This window comes from Cricetulus griseus, chromosome 4 (assembly GCF_003668045.3).
Source record: "Cricetulus griseus strain 17A/GY chromosome 4, alternate assembly CriGri-PICRH-1.0, whole genome shotgun sequence".
Classification (NCBI taxonomy): domain Eukaryota; kingdom Metazoa; phylum Chordata; class Mammalia; order Rodentia; family Cricetidae; genus Cricetulus; species Cricetulus griseus.
The window spans coordinates 229800427-229812855 of NC_048597.1; the positions used below are offsets into that span (position 1 = coordinate 229800427).

The following is a 12429-nucleotide window of genomic DNA, read 5'->3' on the forward strand; positions in this document are numbered from 1 at the left end:
TTTTTTTTTTTTTTTTTTTCAAACTCCAATGATGTTTTTATTATCCTGCCCAGGAGGAGTCACTGCTCCAACCAGCTGGGCCCACTCGATCCAGGCTGAGGTATAAACTCAGTAGACTGTCTCTCAAAGAAAAAAATCCTCCAATGTTGCAGGAAAAATACAATCTGTGTGGATTCAGACCATAAAAAACAGCACCCTGTGGTTGGATCCCCAGTATCACACACCCAGACCAACATTTGGCAATCTGCTGTGGAAAAACCCCAATTCCACAGGCACTGGAAGAACCCCCTGCCCCCATCTGAAACAAAACGAACCCTGTCCTTTGCTTTGTTCGACTTTACCACTTGCTTAAGGCAAAGACCTGGGCAAGAAGCAGGAGGGGCAGCACCCCTGGAAAACATGCCCCCTCTCTTTTCAATCAGGAAACAGATTCTCAAGATCTAAAGACATTCAAGAGCTCCTCCTTTAGGGACAGAGGGGCCTTTTGGAGCACTCACTCTGGATACCTTGTAAACTCTAGTCTAAAGGCAAAAGTAAACAGAAGCAGGCATCTAAAAGGCATCTCTCCCTCAACCCAAAACAGCCCACACAGGACCAAGTATGTGACCACTGGTCTGTGAGAAGTGGGCGTGTTTGGCCAGGCCACATCACCTGGCACAGAGAGGTCAAACCTAGCGGCAGTCAAAAGGTCTGGGGGGGCTAAAGCTGGGGTTTCTGTGGCCTGGCTGGCTTGTGACTGCTTTACAAAGAGATCTCCCATTTTCTTCATATACAGAGAATCAAGAACAGGGACATTTTCAGTAACTTCCAAACCAGCCAATCGTTCAGTGGCAGCATCTCAGAAACTGCTGGAGACAGGCGGCTCGCACAGCGGCATCACAGCTTCTTCCAGTTGATGGGTGTCTTGCCAGACTTCTGGAGCAGTTCATTGGCTTTAGAAAAATGTCTACATCCAAAGAAGCCCCTGTACACCGACAACGGGGAGGGATGGACTGTTTGCAGGACATGGTGATGCTGCCTTTCTTCTGAGCATAAGAGCCCGGAGCAGGAAAACAAGGCCATGCAGGTTCTGATTTAGCCAGGACACAACCGCATCAGTGTGGCAGCGACGACGGCATGGCCGGCTTGTCCTGCCCGACTGGGGCCTTCTTGGCTGGGCTGGCCTGCCAGGAGGAGTCGGGATCGCGAGTGCCCCGCGCAGCGCATCGGGCCCAGAGGCCTCCGCTGGAAGACCCATGGCCAAGCCGATCCCGGCTGAGCCGTCGCCGCTGGGCTCCTGCCTTTTGGTTTTTAAATTGGTCTTGATCTGTCTTCCTGCATTGGCAGACAAACCTATTGTTGGGGTACAGAAAAAACTATTATTAGGAACTGCTCCCAGACCCTCTCCTTATGGGAACTGGCTTGGTGGGCACTGACAGTGAGGACAGCATTGAGGAGGAGGACACCTTGTCTGGCCCTCCCCGACAAATCCCCATGGCCAGGATGAGCAAAGCCATCCATGTCTGTAGACAGCTCTTTAACAATGTTTTCCAAACTGGGAGGAGGTGGAACTGGTCTTTGGACACTGAGGAAGAGCCAGTGAGCTTGATTAAGTCCATGATAAGGATTTTGTCCCAGAATGACAACCTTCAGATCCCTGATGTCACACATCTGGATCCATGTGAACACCTGCTCCGGGGCGGATAGACCTTGCGATGTTTCCTTTCTTCAGCAACAAATCCCAGTAGCTTGACGAACTACAGCTTCCTGAACTCTGGAAGCATAGGTGGTGCTTCCAGTTCTCAAGGAAGCCGGTGCCAGGGCCGGCGCAGGTGCCGGCAGGCACATTGCGGACGGCCTTGTAAGCCTGAGCAGGGCAGCGGCCTTGTTCCTCTGGATGAGGTCAAGTTGCTCCTGGGCCGAGTGGCGGCGACGACGGCATGGCCGGCTCGTCCTGCCCGACTCGGGCCTTTTTGGCTGGGCTGGCCTGCCAGGAGGAGTCAGGATCGCTAGTGCCCCGCACAGTGCTTCGGGCCCAGAGGCCGCCGCTGGAAGACCCATGACCAAGCCGATCCCGGCTGAGCTGTCGCCGCTGGGCTCCTGCCTTTTGGTTTTTAAATTGGTCTTGATCTGTCTTCCTGCATTGGCAGACACACCTATTGTTGGGGTACAGAAAAAACTATTATTAGGAGAAAGTTTGGATGCAGGGAATCTTTTTCCATTTCCCCAATCACTCATAGTAGTTGTGAAGGTCCCGAATAATATTGGGATATAGGTTGCCATTAGGCAGTCATTTGGATTGATTATCTAAGGGATATTGAGGCCAGATTTGATGCAGAGGCAGGTAAGTTTATGGGTATTTAAGTTGGGTGCCAGGTGGAGGGGCCAGATGTTCTCTAAGAGGCATCCCAGAGATGGAGCCAGAAGGTACTGATGATGCTGTTCCTATGGAAGAAAGGGGGAGGAAGGTCCCAAGCCTGTAGTCAGGTGCATCCCCAGAACTCAGGAAGGGCCAAGAAAAGACCAGGCCACTTAGTGAGTTGCCACCGCAGGCAACAGGGACTAGGGCAAAGAGCTAGGAAGTGAAGCCAAAAGGCAAAAAAACGGAGCTTAGTTTAGGAATAACTTTTTACCCAAGGGACAGGTAAGGTCATGAGTGGGATCGGTGAAGAGGGGTCCATCCATAGCCTTAAAGATGATGGCTGGGAATACCTCTTCCTCCAAGAATACCAGAAGCATACCAGATGCTCAACAGTCAATTCCTTGGACCGGGGGATTCATTACACTGACGTAGAGCAATCACTTAACGAATACCGTGATGGATAGAGAGCCGGGCGATTGGTGAGCCAGAAGGTGAGCTGGTTGTGTGCGGAGCAGACCCCTGACGGGAGCACACCAGCATCGAGAGAGTCTACCCAAGTCATGGAACCAATGAAAGGGTTTTGCAATAAACGAGTATCTCGGCTATTAGGGGCTGAGGTGGTTCCATCAGGAATGGCTCCCATGTGTCTGAATGCTTGGCCCAATGGGAGTAGCACATTAGGAGTTGTTGGTGTGGCCACAGTCACTTCATACAGCCTGTTCATCTGGATGTAGAGCTCTCAGCTCCTCCTGCACCAAGTCTGCCTGCACACCAGCATGCAGGAAGCATGGACTAAATGGACTGAACGATGATAATGGACTAAACCTCCAAAAGTGTAAACCAGCCCTCATAAGTTTTCTGAGAGTTGCCATTGTCATGGTGTCTCTTCACAGCAATTAAACCCGAACTAAGGTAGGAGCCAAGGAATACCACACAAATCACACCACACAACAGATATCAGAGGAGACTTACAGTCGAGGGGCAATGCAAAATGGCTGCCTCTGAGTGGGGATGGAGACAGTGACAGACTAAGCCTTGATAGTTGTTATGGTGGAAGCTTCATCGCAGTCCCTGGGATCCATATCCCACAAAGAGTCTGAGATGTTATGGTGGAGGTTCCTCCCAAGCCCCCTCCCCTGTGTCTCTCCAAACCCGGCTGCATCTCACAAAGCCTGGCAGATGATGAACCATCCCCCAGGGATGCCCAGTACCACTTCCACAGGTTATTTAAGCTGTCCCCTAGAAAACAGACTCCTGGCTTTTCAGTCTTTCTTTCTCACCTCGTCTCTGGGAGGCTGGAAGGCCATCTGGAAACATAGTATCCATTAAACATGGGCTTTTTCTAATTTGGTTTGATTTGGTCTGATTTGGATTACTGCATTGGCAGAGAGGCTTATCCGGGTGTAGAAACATTTCATCTGGAGGTCCCACCAAGAGAGCTGTTGCCCCACACACACACACACACCCTGAACTGGCCCAGGGTGACATGGTGGGAAAACACCCTTCTCCCCCACAGCTGCTCTCTGCCAGGCTAAGATCGGCTTCTGCCTGGGTAAATTGTCCATTCCAAGTCATGGCCTTAGAGACCAGGGCCTCTTGCGATTTTCGGGATGTTCTGCCAAAGATACGGCCATGCCAGGCTCCCAACCTGTTACGGGGACAAAGGACCTGCCTTGTCCGGTTGGAAGCCTTCTTCAGAAGACGTTCTGTTCAAGGGAATATCCCATACCCCTTCTGTTTTTGACCCAGGGTCTACCACAATGGACACATTGCCTTAGGCTTTGGGTTCTAGCATAGACTTGTGAAATGGGCACCTGCCATTTGAAGCCAGATCCCCAAACACCCTTGGGCTGCCTTTTACAAAATCTTTCAAAATTGGGGCTATCTGATACCATGTGTTCCGAATGCCTGACTTCTCTGTGCACTAAGGCCTGGCCTCAATATATCCTTGACAATTGTTGGGACCCAACCCCCACGGGATCTGTTTTCCGGTATAACCACAGGTACATCCTGTTTTTCCGGCCTCGCCCTACCAGCATCAACATCCTGTTGTGAGCCCTTATACCTGGGGTTTTTGTAAGTGAGACACACATTCTAGAAGAAAACCAGATGTCCTGTCATTCATCCAAATCTCCAGGCTTTTGCCCAGTACATCAGACTTGCTGGTGGCGTGGCCGCCACAGACAGTGGGACAGGATGGCCACCAGGGGGTGGGGGAGTTGAATTTTCCATCCTCTATGATCTTTAATTTTTTTTTTTTTTGCCAGAGTGGGGAAAAGTAAACAGAACCCCCATATGTTCATGGTTTCTGGATACTGCTCTCTCGCCCTTCCCTCAGTACCCAATGTCTCACAGAACTGGACTTGTTGGCTAGGGTCATGGCACCTCCAGATTCCCGCCTGCTGCCCAAGACTCTGGTCCCACCTCCACCCCTCCCCCAACTCTGCCCGCCCAACCCCCTCCTATGGGACAGCATCTTCCATTCAGTGGCCCACATTCCTCTCGTTCCCCCCTCCACCTCTTCCCCCTGCCTTCCCCTCCAGCACAAAGGTAGGACAACAACTTCCCCCTTACCCACCAACCTCCCTTCCCTTCCCCCTACTGCCCCTCCCTATTCTTCCCTGGCACCTCCTCCTCCTCATCTACACATTGGCCTACACGTGACCTTGCATTTCTCAGTCAGCACCACGTGTTAGAAAGGAAATTTAAAAAGGCTGAGGAGGGGTCTCCAAATTCCCATACAGGAAATGGTGAAAATGTTTCTTTTTTCAATGCCCGAAAGAGGCAGCCGAGTCCTCCCAACAGACAAGGCTATGATCCCAGCCTAAGCCTTAGTAGCAGCTCTGAGGCCACAAGGGGTACAAGGGAAGCTGACCACCATGAGGCTCCATCCGCTGGAGCTCAGCTCAAGTCAACTATGCCGCGCCTGCTACAAATGCGGGCAGGACGATCATTTGGCAAGATATTGCCTGGAACCTCAGCCCCTGACAAGGCCATACCCTTCTGCCATCAGCCTAGACACTGGAAATCAGAATGCCTTCATGTGGGCTCGGCCATAGAGGTCCAGCCTCAACAACACCAGCTGCTGTACTGTGCCAGCCTTTGAACTACTCAGCCAGATGGAGGTCCATTGCCCTCTCCGAACACCGAAGGTAGCGATTAAGTCCGCTACTTTTGGACATGGGAGTTACCTACTCTGTTTTGACCTCTCACTCAAGTTCCTTCTCTAATTCCTATCACGGGGAGCTATGGAATCCCCTCCTTCCCATTTCAGTAAAACCTGGGACTGCTTTAGCTGAGAAAGCTGTCTCACTTCTAGAAGCTCAGCTACTTATCCTAAAGCTCATTAAGTTTCCTGCTAAAAGTACAGACAGGTGTACCTCTTTTACAGGCTTCATAGTCAGAGATTAACAGGTTTCAGATGTAACCTCAGAGTTTTAAATTTCCTCTGATTGTTTTCTAAAAGTGTTCATGCCTTTTAACCTAAAGCCATAGTCTTTTGCGATGACAGCAATATGTAAATCTGTTCCAGCTATCTTACAGATAACCTGCAATTTCCTGGGAGAAGTTATGCTTCTGTATCGAGAAGTCTGGACTGTTAGTGAGAACTAACAGTCTCCAGAGCCCATTTTGACCCACATATTTTCAAGCATATCTTACAGGTTCATCCCTCCTGCCTGGGCCAAGACCAACCCACAGAGGGTCCTCCAGATAATGCCTACACCAGCTCCTGGGACTTCACCACTGGTACCACCTCTCCAGGCTGAAGTGGAAACCTACCCAACAACTGGAATCTGGTTTTCCAAGATGTCTCAATGAAGTACACATCAGCTCTCCTGTCTCCTTCATTCACCTTTGCCTCTTCTGCACTACCAGGACACTTCTCCATTTCCTTCATTCTAGCTGTTATCACCGTGGCTAGCACCATTCACAGGGCCAATGATAACAATCTATTTTTCTCCTAGCAACCTGCCTTCTCCACCTCCTCAAGGAACATGGGCCTGAGTGTAAGAACAATACACCTGGATGACCCTGACCCCGCCCCCTAACAACGGGGCACTCACCCGCCATGCATTGCAACTGTGAGGTGCAAACCCCAGTGTGCATACGCAGCCTCCCCTTTAAAAGGTCCTGCCACCCATCCCTTGCTCTCTTCTTCTTTTGGCTCCTCTTGGGTTGGCTGACTACCCATTCCCCTCTCCCCCCCTTTCTGGTAAGTAAACTCCACGTGGGTTGTTTATCCATTGTTCTATCAGCAGCTGCAGCTTAAACAAAAGAATAACACTGAGGTCTACAGCATGGCAGCCAACTGAATGCTGCTTCACTCATATCACTGAGCACGATTCCACTGGCTCCTGACTCTCCGCTCCCCCACCCCACCCCTTGTTAGCAGGAAGAAGCCAGACATGAACCAGCAGTGTCCATATACCCAAAGAGTCTGTAATGTTGTGGTGGGAGTTCCACCCAAGCCCCTTCCCCTATTTCCTTCCAAACCCTGCTGCAGCTCATAAGTGGAGAGGCTTATTGGGGTGCAGAAACTTTTCAGTGGTGTGCTTTGTAGAGTAAGGAGCATGTGCATAGGGAAAATACAGCAACCATGGAAACATGTTGCTTTGGCCATGAGTGATGGCAGGACTGATGGCTCTGAGTCATTGAAGGTGGCTTGGGGAAGCGCTCGCTGAGGAACCTGGTTCTGGAGTGTGAGCAATGATTTTTAGCAGCTCTTGGTATACCCAACAGGGCCCAAATCAGCTCAACTGTTTCCAACATCTGTTGTACTATTTTATTGACAAACAATGGGCCATTGTCTGACCCAATGCCCAGGGGGACCCAAAATCTGGGAATTAATTGTCTGGCCAGTACATAAGCAACTCCCACTGTAGTTGGTGGCCTTACTCTTGAGAGCTTGTTTGGGGATTCTAGCAGGGGAGCGCAGCTACTCGTATACCCTTGACCCTTGACAGAAGAAGGAACTGGCAGCTTTGGGAGGGGCGCACAGGCAGTGGTGAGGGACGCAGGGGACACCGCCTAGCCAACTGGTGCTTTGCTTTTTTGGGGAGGTGATAGCTGTTCTTTGTTGGTGACTTGAATACATCTGGAGTTAAAAACCAAAAAACTGGTGAAACCCACAGAAACAGCTGACCTGAACAAGGTGGAGCTCAGGGACCCCAGACTGATGGCTGAGAGACCAGCATGGGACTGATCCAGACCCTCTGAACTTGGGTGTCAGTGAGGTGTCTATTGAGAGGAGGCAAAAGTGGCTGTCAAAACCAGGAAGGAGACTGTGTTCCACATTCCACCACCCGCTAGCCAGAAACAGGTAAGGGAATTTCGGCTTTTGCCGATTATGGATACACGGGTTCGCAGCCACTCTATACCCACTGACAAAAAATCAGCAGTCATTTATATGGGGTGAGAAAGAGCAAAAAGCCTTTCACTCTATCAAAACTGCCTTGTTGTCCACCCCTGCCTCGGGACTCCGTGATGTGACTAAACCATTCCATCTATATGTGGCAGAAAATAGAGGAATAGCAAAAGGAGTCCTGACCCAAAAACTGTGGCCATGGAAGAGGCCAGTGGCCAGTGTCAAAAAACCTCGCTCGACCCTGTGGCAGCGGGGTGGCCAGCCTGCTTTCGCTACCTTGGTGAAAGATGCTGATAAGTTAACTATGGGACAGGACTTGGTAATTTCTGCTCTGCACGCACTGGAAAGTGTAGTGTAAAGAGCCTTGTAACCAGGCAGGCAAAGGCCTGGCTGGAGGGAGATTAAAAGAAAGGGAGCATAGGCCCACTATGCAGCCATTGTAGATAAGAGTGGTAATGTGTGGAGTGTGGCAAAGTGTGATTAGCAAGATTTAGCAAACTATTTAAGGACCAGCTCAGAACTGGGAACTTTAGAGTGTTCCAGGACTCTATGTCCTGGAGCTCTCCTCCACTAACCTGAGACAACCAGTCCATCAAGCTGAGTGCAGCCCGCCCGTTCTGAACCCAATTCCACAACATTGGGCCCTCAGGAGACTGGACAGCTTGAATCCAGAGGAGCAGAAGTCCCAAGACCGAACCTGAGGGCTGCTGCAGGAAAGGTACCACTGCTGTGAGCCTGTTGTCTGTGGTTCTTAGGATTGTTTGCCTATGCTTGTGTGTTACTTTGACATAAGTGTGAAGTAAAACTTATACTCAAAACCAACTTGCTGAGTTTGTCATTCCTCCCAGGTCAAAACCTGGTAAGGGCTAGTGTCCGACTGATGGCTAACCAACGCCCGAAGGACTCAATACCAGACACTGCTGCTTAACTCAGACCGTATCACATTTGGCCCACTTACCAGCCTGAACCCTGCCACCCTGCTCCCGGATCCAGTTTTGGAGCCACCAATACATGATTGCCATCAGGTACTAGCCGAGACTCATGGCTGGCGCAAAGACCTGTCAGATCAACCTCTAAAGGATGCTGAAGTGACATGGTTCATGGATTCGAACAGTTTCTTAGAAGAGGAAAAAGGAGGGCAGGTAGATGGGGGAAAAAAAGTTATATGGGCCACTGCCATGCTGGAAGGGACATCTGCTCAAAAAGCTGAACTTATCACTCTCACAAAAGCTCTAGAATTGGGAAAAGGTAAGAGAATCAACATTTACACAGACAGCAGGCATGCCTTTGCAACTGTGCATGTACACGGAGCTATTTACCAACAGAGGAGTCTATTAACCTCCGGAGGAAAAGAAATCAAACATAAACCTGAGATTCTGGCATTGCTGGAGACCTTGTATGCACCAAAAAAAAAAAAAAAAAAAAGAGACTATTATTCACTTCTCGAGGCATCAGAAAGAACAGTCATCTATATATAGCTTGGGGAAATAACCAGGCCCGAATAGCCCCCAGAGAAAAGGCCCCTATGGTGGTAGTAAAAAAATCCTTTGGGTCACCATCCCAGTACTCAGCAGGGGACCTTGCTTTGATCTCTAATGAGCCCTCAAACCATTTTGATGAAGAGAAAAGACTGTGGCTCACTACAGCAGATAAGAAGATAATTACCCCCAAACCAGGCAAGGGCCATGGTTAGGCAAAGGTACCAATGGACTCACTTAGGGGCCAAGAAGCTGGTTCAGATGGTCTTAAAATCCAAGAATCTTGTCCTAGGCCTCAGGTGGCTGGCTGAACTGAAAGACCCCTGGAGGCTCAGGCCCCCAGGATCTCGGCCCAGGACCTCAGCAACCCCAATCACCAGGCGGAGACAGAGGTGAAAACTTGATGCAAACAGCACGAGGCTTTATTGCAGTTGTTAAATGAGCTAACTCCATGTGTGAGTTAGCTTTCATCCACCTTTCATCCACCCACCATGGTGGACGGCTGGGGAAAGACACTGAGAAGCTACGGGATAGAGATCTTATAGGGCAGCATAAGGGGAGTGTCTAGGGGTACGCACAGGCTCAGGATTGGTGTGCCTCCAGGCTTGGAGGACTTGTCCTGTGTTGATTGGCTAACTGGTTGTTATCCAAGGTGGTTGCTATGCTCTGCACATCATTGCTGTGCACTTGTCCGTAAAGCACACCCAGAGCCGTAAAGCCTAGCACTACCAGCTAACTTCTGATTGGTTCCTTGCCACTAGTGACCAAGGCAAGGTCAGACAAACACATGTTAGACTGTCATTGCCAAAATGGGCAGACATCTGACCTCCTAGTGACCAAGGCAAGGTCAGGCAAGCACGTGTTAGGCTGTTATGGCTACCAAAATGGGAATCTGGTCCCTTCAGAACAAGTGGTCCAGCAATGTCAACCTTGTCAGAAGGTAAACGCTTGCAGAAATAAGACAGACCCAGGGACAAAGCTCAGAGGAGACAGGCCTGGGGTCTTCTGGGAGGTAGACTTCATTGAAATAAAACCTGGGAAGTACGGGTATAAATACTTTCTAGTGTTTGTAGATACTTTTTCTGGATGGGTAGAGGCCTTCCCCACCAAACAGGAGATGGCAACAATGGTAGTAAAGAAGATACTAGAAGAAATTTTCCCCCGGTTCAGGGTGCCAAAAGTAATAGGGTCAGATAATTGCCCTGCTTTCGTTGCCAAGGTGAGTCAGGGGATGGCCAAATACTTAGAGGTTGATTGGAAATTACATTATACAGGGGCAGGAGAGATGGCTCAGAGGTTAAGAGCACTGGCTGCTCTTCTAGAGGTCATGAGTTCAATTCCCAGCAACCACATGGTGGTTCACAACCATCTGTAATGAGATCTGGTGCTCTCTTCTGGCGTGCAGATATACATGGAGGCAGAATGTTGTATACATAATAAATAAAATCTTTTTTAAAAAATTACATTGTGCATACTGACCTCAGAGCTCAGGTCAGGTAGAGAGGATGAATAGACTCTAAGAGACCCTGTCTAAATTAACCATGAAGACTGGCATGGACTGGGTAGTGCGCCTTCCCTTAGCCCTTTTCAGGGTTAGGAATACTCCCTCAAGATTCAGTCTGACCCCCTTTGAGACACTCTTTGGAATACCTCCCCCACTGACCTTAGTGGGGGACGCAATTGAACCAATCTGTCATAATAATGATTTATATGCTAGGCTCAAGGGCCTACAGGTGGTGCAGAAGGAGGTGTGGACCCAGCTGGCAGCCACCTATCAGCCAGGAACACCTAAGACATCACACCGGTTCCAGGTTGGAGATTGAGTATACGTCAGACAACACCAGACCCACTCCCTCGAACCATGCTGGAAAGGACCCTACCTGGTGTTGTTGACTACCCCAACGGCAGTTAAGGCAGATGGGATAGCTGCCTGGATCCATGGGTCACACATGAAACCAGCCCCACCATCACCGGATACCTGACAGGAGGATTCACCAGCTTAGAAAATCCAAACCACGAACAACCCGCTAAATTTGAAAATTATCAGAGCTTGGAAGAATGCAGATCCCTCTCCTCCTGATACTGTACTTTAATATCCTGCTCCTACAACAACCCCATCCCAATCCCCACCAACCCCAAAAGCTGACCAGAGAGGTGATCTCAGGGATAGGAGATGCAATCTGGAGCATCTCAAAGGAAACCCCTCACCCCTTATACCTGGTGGCCTGAATTACAGCCAGATCTTTGTTCCTTGGCTGCTGGATTGGACTCCTGGGACATCCCTGATATGGATACAGAGAAAGGGGAACCCCAGTGTGTCTCAGGGAAATGTGCTTGCCCTGGAGGAGGTCTAGGTGGATGGGGACTGGGATGCAGCCACCCCCAGCTCCAGCACGAGTTCCATACCTATGCATGCCCCAGGAACAGACAGGACAGAGGGACTATCCACAAATGTGGGGGTGTGGAGACTTATTTCTGTAAGAACTGGGGCTGTGAGACCATGGGAAACATTTATTGGAAACCCACCTCGAACTGGGATCTCATTACCCTCAACAGAAAGCCCCCTGATGGGCCAGGGCTGACTAACTACCTGTTTGGGGAAGGAAGCTTCAGGGTTTCAGGGAAACAGGACAGGAGTATGGAAGGGGAAAGAGCTATGTACCAATTTTACATGCAACCCACTCACTATTTGCTTTTCAGAAGAAGGAAAGAAAAACAGGACTTGGACAAAAGGGCACACCTGGGGATTAAGGCTCCGTAAGTCTGGATATGATGATGGGCTGTTGTTTACCAATAGGCTAAAAATAGCGATCCCTTCCATACCCATAGGGCCAAACCTGGTTCTAAGGCCCTTCAGGAACTTGCCTCCCAAAACAAAGGTTAAGCCTCCACCACCCACGGGGGGACCATGACACCAGAGGTCTCCAAAGATGGCCCAACTACCGCCTCTACGGACACCCTGGCTCCTCCCGATTAATGACTCTCATAGAGAGAGCATATGAGGTGGTCAGCATGACAAACCCGAGATGACCAAATCCTGCTGGTTGTGTTACAATGTGGTGCCCCCCTATTATGAGGGCATAACCATAGAAGGGCAGACCCACCACACTGAGGATAACAGCCAATGCAGATGGCAACAACAAGGAGCCAGGCTCACCCTATCAGCAATGACTGGGAAGGGGTTATGCACAGGAGGGATCCCAGATTCGCATTCTCAACTGTGCAGTCACACCCTGACTCTAGGC

The 12429-nt window shown here is 50.0% G+C and overlaps 1 pseudogene; it reads right to left on the reverse strand.

The window, feature by feature from the left end:
• The window catches only part of LOC113835614, a 27977-nt pseudogene continuing 15548 nt past the window's right edge, over nt 1–12429 (reverse strand).